This window comes from Pseudophryne corroboree, chromosome 3 (assembly GCF_028390025.1).
Source record: "Pseudophryne corroboree isolate aPseCor3 chromosome 3, aPseCor3.hap2, whole genome shotgun sequence".
In the NCBI taxonomy this organism is placed as follows: Eukaryota; Metazoa; Chordata; class Amphibia; order Anura; family Myobatrachidae; genus Pseudophryne; species Pseudophryne corroboree.
The window spans coordinates 61,727,232-61,743,789 of NC_086446.1; the positions used below are offsets into that span (position 1 = coordinate 61,727,232).

Sequence of the window (16,558 nt, forward strand, 5' to 3'; positions counted from 1 at the left end):
TCGGAGCAAGTAATATATGGCTATATATATTAATTCATATGGCTATATATATATATATATATATATATATATATATATATATATATATATATATATATAATGTTCATTTATATGGAGTGCCAAACCTCTGGATATTTTATATATATATATATATATATATATTGCAGTGGGGGAAGGACACGTATAGATGGATGGGGGATAGCGGCTCCGCAGGAGACAGGGCACAAAAAAGTAAAGCTTTACTAGGTCAGGTGGTGTGCACTGGCTCCTCCCCCTATGACCCTCCTCCAGACTCCAGTTAGGTACTGTGCCCGGACGAGCATACACAATAAGGGAGGCATTTTGAATCCCGGGTAAGACTCATACCAGCCACACCAATCACACCGTACAACTTGTGATCTAAACCCAGTTAACAGTATGATAACAGAAAGAGCCTCTTAAAGATGGCTCCTTAAACAATAACCCGAATTAGTTAACAATAACTATGTACAAGTATTGCAGATAATCCGCACTTGGGATGGGCGCCCAGCATCCACTACGGACTCCGAGAAATAGAATTATCGGTAAGTAAATTCTTATTTTCTCTATCGTCCTTGTGGATGCTGGGGTTCCTGAAAGGACCATGGGGATTATACCAAAGCTCCCAAACGGGCGGGAGAGTGCGGATGACTCTGCAGCACCGAATGAGAGAATTCCAAGTCCTCTTTTGCCAGGGTATCAAATTTGTAGAATTTTACAAACGTGTTTTCCCCCGACCACGTAGCTGCTCGGCAGAGTTGTAATGCCGAGACCCCTCGGGCAGCCGCCCAAGATGAGCCCACCTTCCTTGTGGAATGGGCCTTAACAGATTTAGGCTGTGGCAGGCCTGCCACAGAATGTGCAAGTTGAATTGTGCTACAAATCCAACGAGCAATCGACTGCTTAGAAGCAGGTGCTCCCAACTTGTTGGGTGCATACAGTATAAACAGCGAGTCAGACTTTCTGACTCCAGCCGTCCTTGAAATGTATATTTTTAAGGCTCTGACAACGTCCAACAACTTGGAGTCCTCCAAGTCGCTAGTGGCCGCAGGCACCACAATAGGTTGGTTCAGGTGAAATGCTGACACCACTTTAGGAAGAAAATGCAGACGAGTCCGCAGTTCTGCCCTATCCGAATGGAAAATTAGATAAGGGCTTTTATAAGATAAAGCCGCCAATTCAGATACTCTCCTGGCAGAAGCCAGGGCCAGTAACATAGTCACTTTCCATGTGAGATATTTCAAATCCACCTTTTTTAATGGTTCAAACCAATGGGATTTGAGGAAATCTAAAACTACATTTAGATCCCACGGTGCCACCGGAGGCACCACAGGAGGCTGTATACGCAGTACTCCTTTGACAAAAGTCTGGACCTCAGGGACTGAGGCCAATTCTTTTTGGAAGAATATTGACAGGGCCGAAATTTGAACCTTAATAGATCCCAATTTGAGACCCATAGACAATCCTGATTGCAGGAAATGTAGGAAACGACCCAGTTGAAATTCCTCCGTCGGAACACTCCGATCCTCGCACCACGCGACATATTTTCGCCAAATGCGGTGATAATGTTTCACGGTGACTTCCTTCCTTGCCTTAATCAAGGTAGGAATGACTTCTTCTGGAATGCCTTTCCCTTTTAGGATCTGGCGTTCAACCGCCATGCCGTCAAACGCAGCCGCGGTAAGTCTTGAAAGAGACAGGGACCCTGTTGGAGCAGGTCCCTTCTCAGAGGTAGAGGCCACGGTTCGTCCGTGAGCATTTCTTGAAGTTCCGGGTACCAAGTCCTTCTCGGCCAATCCGGAACCACTAGTATTGTTCTTACTCCTCTTTGCCGTATAATCTTCAATACCTTCGGTATGAGCGGCAGAGGAGGAAACACATATACTGACTGGTACACCCAAGGAGTTACCAGCGCGTCCACAGCTATTGCCTGTGGATCTCTTGACCTGGCGCAATATTTGTCCAGTTTCTTGTTGAGGCGAGACGCCATCATGTCTACAATTGGTCTTTCCCAACGGTCTATTAACATGTGGAAGACCTCTGGATGTAGACCCCACTCTCCCGGATGAAGATCGTGTCTGCTGAGGAAGTCTGCTTCCCAGTTGTCCACGCCCGGGATGAACACTGCTGACAGTGCTATCACGTGATTCTCCGCCCAGCGAAGAATCTTGGCAGCTTCTGCCATTGCACTCCTGCTTCTTGTGCCGCCCTGTCTGTTTACATGGGCGACCGCCGTGATGTTGTCCGACTGAATCAACACCGGCTTTCCTTGCAGGAGAGGTTCCGCCTGGCTTAGAGCATTGTAGATTGCTCTTAGTTCCAGAATGTTTATGTGAAGAGACTTTTCCAGGCTCGTCCATACTCCCTGGAAGTTTCTTCCTTGTGTGACTGCTCCCCAGCCTCTCAGGCTGGCGTCCGTGGTCACCAAGATCCAATCCTGAATGCCGAATCTGCGGCCTTCTAATAGGTGAGCCTTCTGCAACCACCACAGAAGAGACACCCTTGTCTTTGGTGACAGGGTTATTCGCAGGTGCATCTGAAGATGTGACCCTGACCATTTGTCCAACAGATCCCTTTGGAAAATTCTTGCATGGAATCTGCCGAATGGAATTGCTTCGTAAGAAGCCACCATTTTCCCCAGGACTCTTGTGCATTGATGCACTGACACCTTTCCTGGTTTTAGGAGGTTCCTGACCAGGTCGGATAACTCCTTTGCTTTTTCCTCGGGAAGGAAAACCTTTTTCTGAACCGTGTCCAGAATCATTCCTAGGAACAGCAGACGAGTTGTCGGGATTAATTGGGATTTTGGAATATTCAGAATCCACCCGTGTTGTCTTAGCACCTCTTGAGATAGTGCTAATCTTGTCTCCAGCTGTTCTCTGGACCTTGCCCTTATTAGGAGATCGTCCAAGTATGGGATAACTAATACGCCTTTTCTTCGAAGAAGAATCATCATCTCGGCCATTACCTTGGTAAAGACCCGAGGTGCCGTGGACAATCCGAACGGCAGCGTCTGAAACTGATAGTGACAGTTTTGAACAACGAACCTGAGGTACCCCTGGTGTGCGGGGTAAATCGGAACGTGGAGATACGCATCCTTGATGTCCAAGGATACCATAAAGTCCCCTTCTTCCAGGTTCGCTATCACTGCTCTGAGTGACTCCATCTTGAACTTGAACTTTTTTATGTAGAGGTTCAAGGACTTCAGATTTAGAATAGGTCTTACCGAGCCATCCGGCTTCGGTACCACAAATAGAGTGGAATAATACCCCCTCCCTTGTTGTAAGAGGGGTACTTTGACTATCACCTGCTGAGAGTACAGCTTGTGAATGGCCTCCAAAACCGTCTCCCTTTCGGAGGAGACGGTTGGTAAAGCAGACTTCAGGAAACGATGAGGAGGATCCGTCTCTAATTCCAACCTGTACCCCTGAGATATTATCTGCAGGATCCAGGGGTCTACCTGCGAGTGAGCCCACTGCGCGCTGTAATTTTTGAGACGAAGGAGCCACACTCAGAGCTCACATGCGGGTTTTTTTTGTACATAGGTTATAACCCCCAAAAAAAATTTTTTAAACATCCGCACGCTTCCTAACACAATATCCTCAATTTTAAATATTATGTTTATTTGCGATGATACCAATTAGTGGACATATTCGCTATATATATATATATATATGTACATATATATATATATGCTATACAAACGCTCCTGTAATCAGGGGCATCAGTGGTAATATTTACAGTCTTAAAATCATATTTCTCTCTCTTTCTCGGTCGAATGAGCATATTTCCATATGAAAAATCACAACAAAGATGGCCGCCGCGATCACGTGACCATACAGACATTAGCTAGAGAATAACAGGCTTCAAGAACATGGCCGCCGCTGTATGAACTCCTCTCAGCCTATGATGAATGAATACATGAATCTGCAGACGCACCATACTAACACTATCTAACCCGCGGCCGGCGCATGCGCAACGAGGACTGCCGGAGGCCGGCGCATGCGCAACGAGGACTGCCGGACGCCGGAAGTGGGGCGGACGTGACGTCACCCACGATCCGGACAGGAAGTCCAGGATCATAAGTTAAAAACTCTCAAAACGGTCTTTCTGAACAGAGTAATGACTCTATTAAAAAGCGTTTTTGCACAGCATGGGGATACCATGCTGCAAGGCTATTATAGCCTCGTTTATGATGCATTTAAACATAGTGACTATTCTGACATTTGCTAATTGACAGGAAGTGATGTAGTAATCACTTCCTCATTTAACTAGGTATATATAGATGATCTGTCCCAGTCATACACCACCCCTTGATGAAGTCTAATGAGGACGAAACGCGTTGGGTGCTACGATATATATCCTCTCAAAAAAGCTAAGAACCCTTTTTTTCATACTATTTTTATGTTGATCTTATTTCCAATTTTTTATATATTGTTAGGAATTCATTCTCCTGTCTTTTATGAATTGTCTGTATTTTTTTGTACACTTTTTTAAAAAACCAGGTACATTGATTTCTCATTTAATAGCTGGCTCCTAGTACTAGGGCCATTTGCTTTTATCTACTTTTATTTATTTTTATGTTGGTGCTAATTACAGTATATTAAATGTTTACTATTTTTATAAAAAAATTTTTTACTGAGTTTTCTCCAAATCGTACGACACCATTGGTCGCTGAAAATTACCTTATCCCTTTTCACTTTCACATTGTACATGAAGCATTTTACCAACGCTTCTCTCTTTAAGGTATAGCTGACGCCCTAACATATCTAAGGGAGTGTCTGAATAAGGAGAACTTTTTAAACTTTCACAACACTCTGGTCTACATTCTAGTATAACTTGGTATCGCAGTTAAGCGCCGACAAGCTTCCCCCACTGCAACTTCAACGGTAACATTTGCCAACGGCTGCCTTTCATAAGCCGATACCACTTAAACAGTATGTTCAGAACCGGGGAACGCACCAACAAAAGAAATAATGTATGCCATAAGATCTTTAATGAAACCAATACCACCGAGAACGTACCTAGTACGGATTCACTTGATGAGATATTCTGGAGTATGGAAAGACTACTAATTAAAGAAGTAAAGGCATGGTGGGACGTCAAAGGGTTGGAGCACTACATCAGCGTGGATCGAATACCCAGGGGCCTCAGAATAAACAAACAGCCCACTTTTGGAACAGAGAACCCCGAATTCATGAAAGAATGGGATAACACACTCCACAGCTGTTCAATAAAACTAATGAAAATCCTGGTGATAGAGAAGAAACGCATCATCTCCACCCTGGAAACAGAAATCAAAGAGACTGAAACAAAGTTAGAAATATATAAGGACAAAGAGGATTTTAAGATCAACGAAAAAGTATTGAATAGGAAACTTGAGCAAGTTGAAGATGAGGTTATAAGAAATAAAGGAAAGAAATTTGTACGGGACAAGCAAGACTATGAGAACAACAAAGTCAAGAATTGGAGCAGATTCAATGGAAATGACAAGATTGAACCGAGAATAAAGAGGGAATATTGGCAATCTGTACCAAGACGAGGCGCAGATAACGGAAGGAACTATCCACAGAAAAGACAGAATATACAGACCACCAATAGATTTTCTACACTACAAAGATTAAATTCAGCAACTGAGGAGGATTTTTTATCACCAGGCAAAAGCGCACGATTCAAAACCATGACAAGAAATATACCGAAAGAGAAGGTCACGAATACGACACCTCTAAAAAGAAGACTAGCAGAAGAAGAGGATGCCGAGGGGGCAGGAGGAACAAGTGTTTACAACAGCAAAAGAAGACATCTCCATTAGAACATTCGACACCAAAGGGTATCTTCAATTTATCAAGCCACACGTTATCAAAATATGAAAGTTCACTACTGAATAAAGGTCTCTCCTATGCACCTACAAAAGGCATGAACAAATTTGATGTCTTTATAGATCTGAACAAATTCGTACGTAAGCTAACACTTAAAAGGCATTTTCTTAAAAAGGAAAATGCGGTGATCCGCAATTATGACCAATCCAAATCAGGACTAAAACCGACATCCAAATTTTACCCCTTGGAATCAAAGGGCCATAATGTGGGCATTTTTTATGATTTGGTTAAAAAAGATCTATGCGAAACTAAAATGGAGGATATTAAAGAGAAGAATCTTACGAACAGAGAAATAAAAGCGATTAAGGAACTTCAGGACAACAAAAACATTGTTATAAAATCTGCTGATAAAGGGGGGGGGTTGGTCATTATGGACCGGGAGGCATACGTCGTAGAAGCAAACAGACTATTGGGGGATAGGACTTCATACACCCCCCTCCCAGGAGATCCAAAAGATGGTTTCGTGGAGGAACTGAGAACCATACTTTTAAAGGCTTTCAGATGTGAGATTTTAACTAAAGAAGAATATCAGTACCTGTTCAACTCCAACCCCATTACCCCCATTTTTTACTTCTTACCCAAGGTGCATAAATCAATGACGAATCCCCCAGGAAGACCCATTGTGGCCGGGATAGACTCATTGACATCACACCTATCCGAATACGTGGATGTATTTCTGAGGAAACATGTGTTAAACCTACCAGCTTACTTAAAAGACACTACATCCGTCCTGAACCTGATGGACTCTTTTGAATGGAAGGACACGTATAGATGGATTACCATAGACGTTCAGTCGCTCTACACCTGCATAGAACACGACAAGGGTGTAGAGGCCTGTAATGGTTTCCTAAGTAAAGATGCAGAGATCACAGAGGAGCACAGGATGTTTTTATGTGAACTAATGAATTTCATTTTAAAACGGAACTATTTTAAATTTCTAGACACCTATTTTTTACAAATCTGCGGCACCGCCATGGGCACAATTTTTGCGCCCAGTTTCGCTAATCTCTTCATGGGAAATTGGGAAAGTAAGTACATTTTTAAGGATCATCCATTCCAACAAAATATTGCATTTTATAAACGTTATATAGATGACATTTTGCTTATATGGGACGGAGACGGTGCAAGTTTTAATGAATTCTTCACGTACATATCCAATAACTCCATGAATCTTCAATTTACCGCGAAGGAAAGTACAGAGAAGATAGAGTTCCTCGACTTGGTTCTGACACATACAGGTAACGAAGTGGTCACCAAGAACTATATTAAGGAAGTGGATAAGAACAGCTACGTACACTACCGAAGCAATCACAGTCAACAATGGAAAAATAATATCCCCTTCTCCCAGTTCAACAGAATTGCCCGAAACTGTAAGGATATTGAGGATAGATGTTATGAGCCACGGCTGTGGCTCATTCCTGTTTTTGCATTTTTGTTAGGTATTTCATGTTTATTAGTTGTCTTGCATGCCAGGATTTCCTGTTGCTCTGTTTTAGTATGCTCTTGTCTGCTGCCGCTGGTTAGTCTGTGTAATTGCAGCTTGTTCCATGTGTTCAGCCTCACCTGGCTGCTGATTGCATTTTGTCAGTTGGAATCATGCAGTGGGCCAGCTGCTCTGGATTGTTTAATTAGGACTCTCTGTTATAAGCACTCCCAGGACTCCTCACAGACGCCGGTGATAGCTTCCTGTTTGCCTGATTCTGCTGCAGAGAGAGTTCCCAGTCCCGGTCTGTTCGTTTGTTCCTGTTCTCAGTGATCCTGTACTCGGAAGTTACCATCTGTTCCTGGAGTCTGATCGAGCACCTTTAACATCTGGTGGTGTTCGTGAGTCGCGGCGCAGCCGTGTGTTGCGGCTTGTCCGCTATTATTTATTATTTTGTTTATATTGTGTTCTGGAGCTTTGCGGAGGATTCCGCTTCCACAAGATCCACTCTGGTGTCCAGCGGTGCCGGATAGGAGTGTCGGATCTGTGGATCTTTGGTTGTCCTTTTCCCTGGCGGCTAGTCCGCACATACCTTTTGATTTAGTTAAGTTAGCTTGTAACCCCTGGCTTGGTTGCTTAGTCAGAGGGCCCCTTGTTATCACCCTGTCTCGGACTTCCCCTTGTCTCCCATTAAGACCTGCGGGGGCATCGGGGTTGGGCAGACATAATCCGCCCTTCGAACGCGGCTGCCATGGGCTCAAGCAACCATAGTCTCGCAGGGGATTTCTGATAACACGGGCGAGACAACGGAGTTAGGGTGCCAGGGGTTACTAGGCTTTCCAGCTCCCACAACCTGTATTTCATTCCTGTACTCAGATCTCTGCCATAAGATCTTCTCCAGTCTGGAGTACAGGAATCGTAACATTATCACCGGCCATACCACAAAAAAGAAATAAAACTTTTTTTTCTTTTTTGGCCCAGTCCAGTGTCTAGTCTAGAATCCAGTCCTGTCTAGAATTCAGTGTGCAGAATCCAATCCGGTGTTTAGAATCCAGTCCTGTATAGAATTCAGTGTGCAGACTCCAGTCCGGTGTTTAGAATCCAGTCCGGTGTTTAGAATCCAGTCCGGAGTTTAGAATCCAGTCCGGAGTTTAGAATCCAGTCCGGAGTTTAGAATCCAGTCCGGTGTTTAGAATCCAGTCCGGTGTTTTAAAAAAAAAAAAAAAAAAAAAATACAAAAAAAAAGTCTTGATTTGTTTAGCAAAATTTAGCCTTGCCTTGCCTTGCCTTGCCTTGCCTAGCCTTGTCTTGCCTTGTCTTGTCTTGTCTAGTTTTAAATCCTCCTATGTCTACTATGCAAGCCCTGCAGGCATCTCTCGCAGCCCTGAACTCTGTATTCAGTGCTTTGAGACCAGAGCGACTAGAAGCTTTTCAGCAATCCCTAAAGCAACTGCAAAACCTTCTGACTAAAATCTTGCTTATTTTGCCAGAAGTCGTTGAGAGTACATCTATCTCTAAAGAGACTCTTGTTCACAGTATGGTGACAAGAGAATCCTCTGGTTTAATTGAAGAGAAAAAGTTTAAAAGTTTTCTGCGGCCCAGGCTCTCAGAAGAGGAGCGTCTGCGTCGCAGAAACTTAAACTTATGCCTATATTGTGGGGGTTTAGGCCATTATCTGCAGACCTGTGAGTTGCGCAAGCCAAAGTGTGGTGAAGAGTCTTGCCCTCTGTCCAAGTTGAGTCATGATACAAGACCTACTCCTGTCTCTACTGTGGCAGAGGTACTTGTCACACAACCCACACAAAAAAGCTCTCTGTCCTATAATTGGGGTCCTTGGGCAAGGGAGCCCCATTATAGATTCAGGAATCAAAAGAGAATGTTTCTCTCCTCTCTTGAGGTTCCTGTGGAAGCGGAGTTGCAAGTTCCTGGAGCGGTGCCCGATGCCCAGGGTCCTGGAGCGGTGCCCGATGCCCAGGGTCCTGGAGCGGTGCCCGATGCCCAGGGTCCTGGAGCGGTGCCCGATGCCCAGAGTGCTGGAGCGGTGCCCGATGCCCAGAGTGCTGGAGCGGTACCCGATGCCCAGAGTGCTGGAGCGGTACCCGATGCCCAGAGTGCTGGAGCGGTACCCGATGCCCAGAGTGCTGGAGCGGTACCCGATGCCCAGAGTGCTGGAGCGGTACCCGATGCCCAGAGTGCTGGAGCGGTACCCGATGCCCAGAGTGCTGGAGCGGTACCCGATGCCCAGAGTGCTGGAGCGGTACCCGATGCCCAGAGTGCTGGAGCGGTACCCGATGCCCAGAGTGCTGGAGCGGTACCCGATGCCCAGAGTGCTGGAGCGGTACCCGATGCCCAGAGTGCTGGAGCGGTACCCGATGCCCAGAGTGCTGGAGCGGTACCCGATGCCCAGAGTGCTGGAGCGGTACCCGATGCCCAGAGTGCTGGAGCGGTACCCGATGCCCAGAGTGCTGGAGCGGTACCCGATGCCCAGAGTGCTGGAGCGGTACCCGATGCCCAGAGTGCTGGAGCGGTACCCGATACCCAAGCTTATAGAGGGAAATCAAATATTGTAGCTCAGGTTTCCATACCAGAAGGGGTCTCAGAAGCTGTTACCCCAGGTAGGGACTTGAGGAGCGCAACCCCAGAAAGGGTATCTAAAACCATAGTTCTTGAAGGGAACTCGAGAAGCAAAACCCCAGAAGGGATCTTTGAAGTAATATCCCCAAGTGGGGTCTCGAGAGACGCAGCCCCAAAGAAGGGTCTAGAAGTCGCTTCCCCAGGAAAGAACTTAAGAAGCATAGCATTAGTGGAGGATCTGAACGTTATTGCTTCAGCAAAAGTCCCGGAAGTCATAGTCACGGAAGAACTTTCGATAATTATCGACTCAGAGAGGGAGGCCGGTGGCCCGATCCCAGTCAGGGAGGCCAACGGCCCGGTCCCAGTAAAAGAATCCGAGGTGCTGACCCCAGCGGGGTTCCCGGAGGCCACTGCCCCAGCGGGGTTCCCGGAGGCCACTGCCCCAGCGGGGTTCCCGGAGGCCACTGCCCCAGCGGGGTTCCCGGAGGCCACTGCCCCAGCGGGGTTCCCGGAGGCCACTGCCCCAGCGGGGTTCCCGGAGGCCACTGCCCTAGCGGGGTTCCCGGAGGCCACTGCCCCAACGGGGTTCCCGGAGGCCACTGCCCCAGCGGGGTTCCCGAAAGTCACTGCCCCGGGTGGGGTTCAGAAAGTCACTGCCCCGGGTGGGGTTCAGAAAGTCACTGCCCCGGGTGGGGTTCAGAAAGTCACTGCCCCGGGTGGGGTTCAGAAAGTCACTGCCCCGGGTGGGGTTCAGAAAGTCACTGCCCCGGGTGGGGTTCAGAAAGTCACTGCCCCGTGTGGGGTTCAGAAAGTCTCAGCCTCGAGTAAGGTCAATAGTGACCAGGTCCTAGCAAAGCACTCCAGTCAGTCAGATGAAAAGGAAACAGATCCTGACTCAGATATTTCAACATCCATAACCTTTGATGGGGACTTCGCCCAATTTATGGCGCTTTTCAAACACTATTACACTATTATGTTGTCTAGACCATTTCTGGGCATCACTTCAGAAAACCTTGGGCTCTATCTGATTTATTCTTTTAGAGGAGAGCCTTCTGAGTGGGCAACCAGCCTAATGAAAGCTGAAGATCCCATTCTTCAGGATCCCCAAGCATTCTGTGATGCAATTGTTAAAAGATACGGTTTCAAAGAAATTGGTTCAGGTTCCTCTAAGTCACCCGTCTTGTCTGCTGAGAGTCCACCAAATACTGTAAACTCGGCACAAGAGTCCCAGCCCGTTGCTTTGACTGCAGGATGTGCTTTTCTGACTTCTTCTTCTAATAATAGTACTTTACCAGAAAGTTCAGCTCCCAAGGGTAAGAGACCTGTCTCTGATTTGAACGCAGCCTTGCTGGGTGGTACCATCAGTTCAGACAATGTTTGGGGAATTACCTTGGTCAGACCTAAAGAGCTTTGTAAAAAGAAGAAGAAGAAAAAGAAATAATTTTTGACTCTTGCCTTGATAAAAAAAAAAAAGAGAGATTTTTTTTTTCCTTGTCTTGTGTCCAGTGGCCACCATCAAGGGGAGGGCACTGTTACAAGTTGTTGCTACAGCTTGTTTTTTGTTTTCTGGTCTGTTAGACCAATGTGTCAGGTTTTTTTTTTTGTTGTATCCCTTGTTCTGGATAGTCTGAATTTTGGGGTCTTTTGACCCCTCCTCAAGGGGGGGGGTAATGTTATGAGCCACGGCTGTGGCTCATTCCTGTTTTTGCATTTTTGTTAGGTATTTCATGTTTATTAGTTGTCTTGCATGCCAGGATTTCCTGTTGCTCTGTTTTAGTATGCTCTTGTCTGCTGCCGCTGGTTAGTCTGTGTAATTGCAGCTTGTTCCATGTGTTCAGCCTCACCTGGCTGCTGATTGCATTTTGTCAGTTGGAATCATGCAGTGGGCCAGCTGCTCTGGATTGTTTAATTAGGACTCTCTGTTATAAGCACTCCCAGGACTCCTCACAGACGCCGGTGATAGCTTCCTGTTTGCCTGATTCTGCTGCAGAGAGAGTTCCCAGTCCCGGTCTGTTCGTTTGTTCCTGTTCTCAGTGATCCTGTACTCGGAAGTTACCATCTGTTCCTGGAGTCTGATCGAGCACCTTTAACATCTGGTGGTGTTCGTGAGTCGCGGCGCAGCCGTGTGTTGCGGCTTGTCCGCTATTATTTATTATTTTGTTTATATTGTGTTCTGGAGCTTTGCGGAGGATTCCGCTTCCACAAGATCCACTCTGGTGTCCAGCGGTGCCGGATAGGAGTGTCGGATCTGTGGATCTTTGGTTGTCCTTTTCCCTGGCGGCTAGTCCGCACATACCTTTTGATTTAGTTAAGTTAGCTTGTAACCCCTGGCTTGGTTGCTTAGTCAGAGGGCCCCTTGTTATCACCCTGTCTCGGACTTCCCCTTGTCTCCCATTAAGACCTGCGGGGGCATCGGGGTTGGGCAGACATAATCCGCCCTTCGAACGCGGCTGCCATGGGCTCAAGCAACCATAGTCTCGCAGGGGATTTCTGATAACACGGGCGAGACAACGGAGTTAGGGTGCCAGGGGTTACTAGGCTTTCCAGCTCCCACAACCTGTATTTCATTCCTGTACTCAGATCTCTGCCATAAGATCTTCTCCAGTCTGGAGTACAGGAATCGTAACAATAGAGACCAACAACTGCAGGTATATACCGAAAGATTCAAAGAAAAGGGATATCCGAACCACCTACTGGAAGAAGCCAATCAGAAGGCTAAGAACTTGGAGAGGAAACAACTTCTGAAATATAATCCCAAGGAAAAAAGAGATGACACAGTGAGGTTTGTCACCACGTTTAGTAGACATGGGAACATTATTAAGAAAACCCTCAAAAAACACTGGAACATTCTCCTGATGGATCCGATCTTGAAAGACTACCTCCCAAAGGACCCTCTGGTGGTTTTTAGGAAATCACAAAACCTTAAAGATCTAGTAGCACCCAGCATGATAAGGAACCCGGAAGTAAGATCAAACATGCCCAAGTGCGTTGGCTGCTATAAATGCGGCCGCTGCAATGTATGCCGCTACATACACCCCACAAGGAAAACCTTTAAGAAAACAAACGGAGATAAAGACTACAAGATAAAACAGTTCATTAACTGTAACACGGTGTCAGTGATATACATGCTGGAGTGCTCATGTGGGATGAAATACATAGGTAAAACGAAAAGACCTTTGAAAATCCGCATTCAGGAACATATACGGAACATTAAAAATAAAGTACTGACACACGCAGTATCGAAACATTTCCATGCCTGTCACAACTCGGACCCGGACGACCTAACCTTCAAGGGCATTGAACTAGTCACACTGGGCGAGAGAGGCGGAGACCTTTCTAACCTTTTATCAAAAAGGGAAATGTACTGGATTTTTGAACTCAATACCCTGCATCCTGATGGCTTCAACGAAGGCTATGAAATAGCCCCTTTTCTGTAACGTAAGCTGATTATATCCTGTTATTATAATTATAATTATAATTTTAACCTGACCTCTCTTTGCTTCTGTCTCTAATTGGGCTACCTCCCAAACCACGTGATCACATTATGATACCTCCAGAAAACCACACCAATTATACAGCCATACCACACTGGAGATGCCCAATTCCGTTCGATCTTGGAAGCCAAGCAGTGTTGGGCCCAGCTAGTACATAGATGGGGAACCATCATGGAATACTGGGTGCTGTAATAACATGTGGACAAGGGCTGTGAGGATATTGTATTAACCCTCTCACGTGGAATGTGGATGCCCAAGAAGAAGCTGATCTATCATAACGAGTGCTAGATTACCTTTCTAACACACCTTAAAATCGGTTTGCCGCTGACTCCTATTTATAAATGTTTTCACTCAGAGCTCACATGCGGTTTTTTTTTGTACATAGGTTATAACCCCCAAAAAAAATTTTTTAAACATCCGCACGCTTCCTAACACAATATCCTCAATTTTAAATATTATGTTTATTTGCGATGATACCAATTAGTGGACATATTCGCTATATATATATATATATATATATATGTACATATATATATATATGCTATACAAACGCTCCTGTAATCAGGGGCATCAGTGGTAATATTTACAGTCTTAAAATCATATTTCTCTCTCTTTCTCGGTCGAATGAGCATATTTCCATATGAAAAATCACAACAAAGATGGCCGCCGCGATCACGTGACCATACAGACATTAGCTAGAGAATAACAGGCTTCAAGAACATGGCCGCCGCTGTATGAACTCCTCTCAGCCTATGATGAATGAATACATGAATCTGCAGACGCACCATACTAACACTATCTAACCCGCGGCCGGCGCATGCGCAACGAGGACTGCCGGAGGCCGGCGCATGCGCAACGAGGACTGCCGGACGCCGGAAGTGGGGCGGACGTGACGTCACCCACGATCCGGACAGGAAGTCCAGGATCATAAGTTAAAAACTCTCAAAACGGTCTTTCTGAACAGAGTAATGACTCTATTAAAAAGCGTTTTTGCACAGCATGGGGATACCATGCTGCAAGGCTATTATAGCCTCGTTTATGATGCATTTAAACATAGTGACTATTCTGACATTTGCTAATTGACAGGAAGTGATGTAGTAATCACTTCCTCATTTAACTAGGTATATATAGATGATCTGTCCCAGTCATACACCACCCCTTGATGAAGTCTAATGAGGACGAAACGCGTTGGGTGCTACGATATATATCCTCTCAAAAAAGCTAAGAACCCTTTTTTTCATACTATTTTTATGTTGATCTTATTTCCAATTTTTTATATATTGTTAGGAATTCATTCTCCTGTCTTTTATGAATTGTCTGTATTTTTTGTACACTTTTTTAAAAAACCAGGTACATTGATTTCTCATTTAATAGCTAGCTCCTAGTACTAGGGCCATTTGCTTTTATCTTCTTTTATTTATTTTTATGTTGGTGCTAATTACAGTATATTACATTTTTACTATTTTTATAAAAAAATTTTTTACTGAGTTTTCTCCAAATCGTACGACACCATTGGTCGCTGAAAATTACCTTATCCCTTTTCACTTTCATATATATATATATATATATATATATATATATATATATATATATATATATAATATCCAGAGGTTTGGCACTCCATATAAATGAACAAGGGCAATTTATACAAACACACACACAGAAGAAAAAAAAATATGTGGGAGGGCACAGTACGGTATATATCTCATAGAGCACCCCCCATCCCCAAAGAAGAAGTGGCCAGTAACCACAGTACTGCCGGCACACTGCACCCCCACCCAAGGTACAGTTCTTCCCTCCGTCTGGCAGCTTACAGCCGGGGGCGGAAAACTCACCCCCAAACAGCAACTTCAAGCAAGTTTTCAACCCGGTGCTCTGTGGAGCGCTTCAGAGAAGTGAAGCTGCTCCCTGGGGACTTCGCCGGGACAAACCTTTTGCGGAGGTACTGTCCTGGCAACTGCTTTCAGTAGTACTACCCCTGAGCCTCCCCTTTAATCCAGCTCGTGCCGGCACCGCTGCCTAAAGTGCAGGAGGAGGGGGCGGAAACAGGAGGGAGGGAGCCTGAGCCGCGCTACACGCTGTCTGCGTCTGTCATACAATGTGACAGAGGCAGCCGATAGCCAGCAGCAACAGCAAAGCGGGGAGAGCGCCTCTTCCGACCAGCACCTCCCTGCTTTGCAGGAGCTGCTGAGCGGGTAGCGCCGGCCCTGCCCTGCATCCCCCCCTTATTCTGGCTATGGCTACATTTGACATATGCTCCTGATGAAGGTGTGGGGTGTTCCACACGGAAACGCATTGAGCCATTAATAACCATTTTGACAACAATTCTGGACACCATTTGGACTTTGCACTTTGCTTCTGGACCAACTTGAGAAAATCTTGGAGAAAATTACCTATCCCCATGTCATATTAGGTTACCGACACCAGGTGAAACAAATGAACTGCACGAAAAGCATACCTCTGACTGGGTAATTCATCTCCTTGTTGCTGGGTATTATTCCGGATTATAAAACTTTGCATATATTTGAACCATTTCTCATGTGCTTGCTTGTCCCAAAAGTACTGAGAATTATGTGCGGCGGGCACTTTTCGTGTTTTGTGTTTTGGTTTTGGTTCAAATTACCCGCTCGTGTATTGGTTTTGGGTTGGTTTTGACAAAACCACCCTTTTGTGTTTTGGTTTTGGTTTTGGATCTGGATGATTTTTTATAAAAACAGCTAAAATCACAGAATTTGGGAGTAATTTTGATCCTACGGTATTATTGACCGCAATAACATTAATTTCCACTAATTTCCAGTCTATTCCGAACACCTCATAGCTCACAATATTGTTTTTAGGCCAAAAGGTTGCACAGACAGAGCCGGCCTTAACCAATATGATGCCCTAGGCAAGATTTTGGCTGGTGCCCCCTAGCACCACCGCTGGTTCCGCCTCTGACCTTGCACCTCTTTTCCAGCACCATCACCCCTCACCCATAGCAGTCCTAATTTTGGTGTTTGTACCCCCTATACTTTAAATAGGAACAGCTCGCAAATTTGGTGCACATCACAGCAACTTTATTCACATTTGATCATGCAATAGTGTCCATAATTCATATTACATCCCCAGTAGTATCACTTTACCTTATAAACGTTACTGCTCACAGTAGAGCCCCTAATTCACATTACATC

At 45.4% G+C, this 16,558-nt stretch overlaps 1 protein-coding gene, 1 long non-coding RNA gene and 1 pseudogene across 3 annotated transcripts in view; 2 read left to right on the forward strand and 1 right to left on the reverse strand.

Annotated features, from left to right (window-relative positions):
• LOC135054729 (NACHT, LRR and PYD domains-containing protein 3-like) overlaps window positions 1-16,558 on the forward strand; it is a 188,137-nt gene that overhangs the window by 151,437 nt on the left and 20,142 nt on the right. The gene's annotated exons all lie outside the window — the stretch shown is intronic.
• LOC135054730 (uncharacterized) overlaps window positions 1-16,558 on the reverse strand; it is a 150,657-nt gene that overhangs the window by 82,890 nt on the left and 51,209 nt on the right. The gene's annotated exons all lie outside the window — the stretch shown is intronic.
• LOC134896458 (5S ribosomal RNA) lies at window positions 13,465-13,583 on the forward strand (annotated as a pseudogene).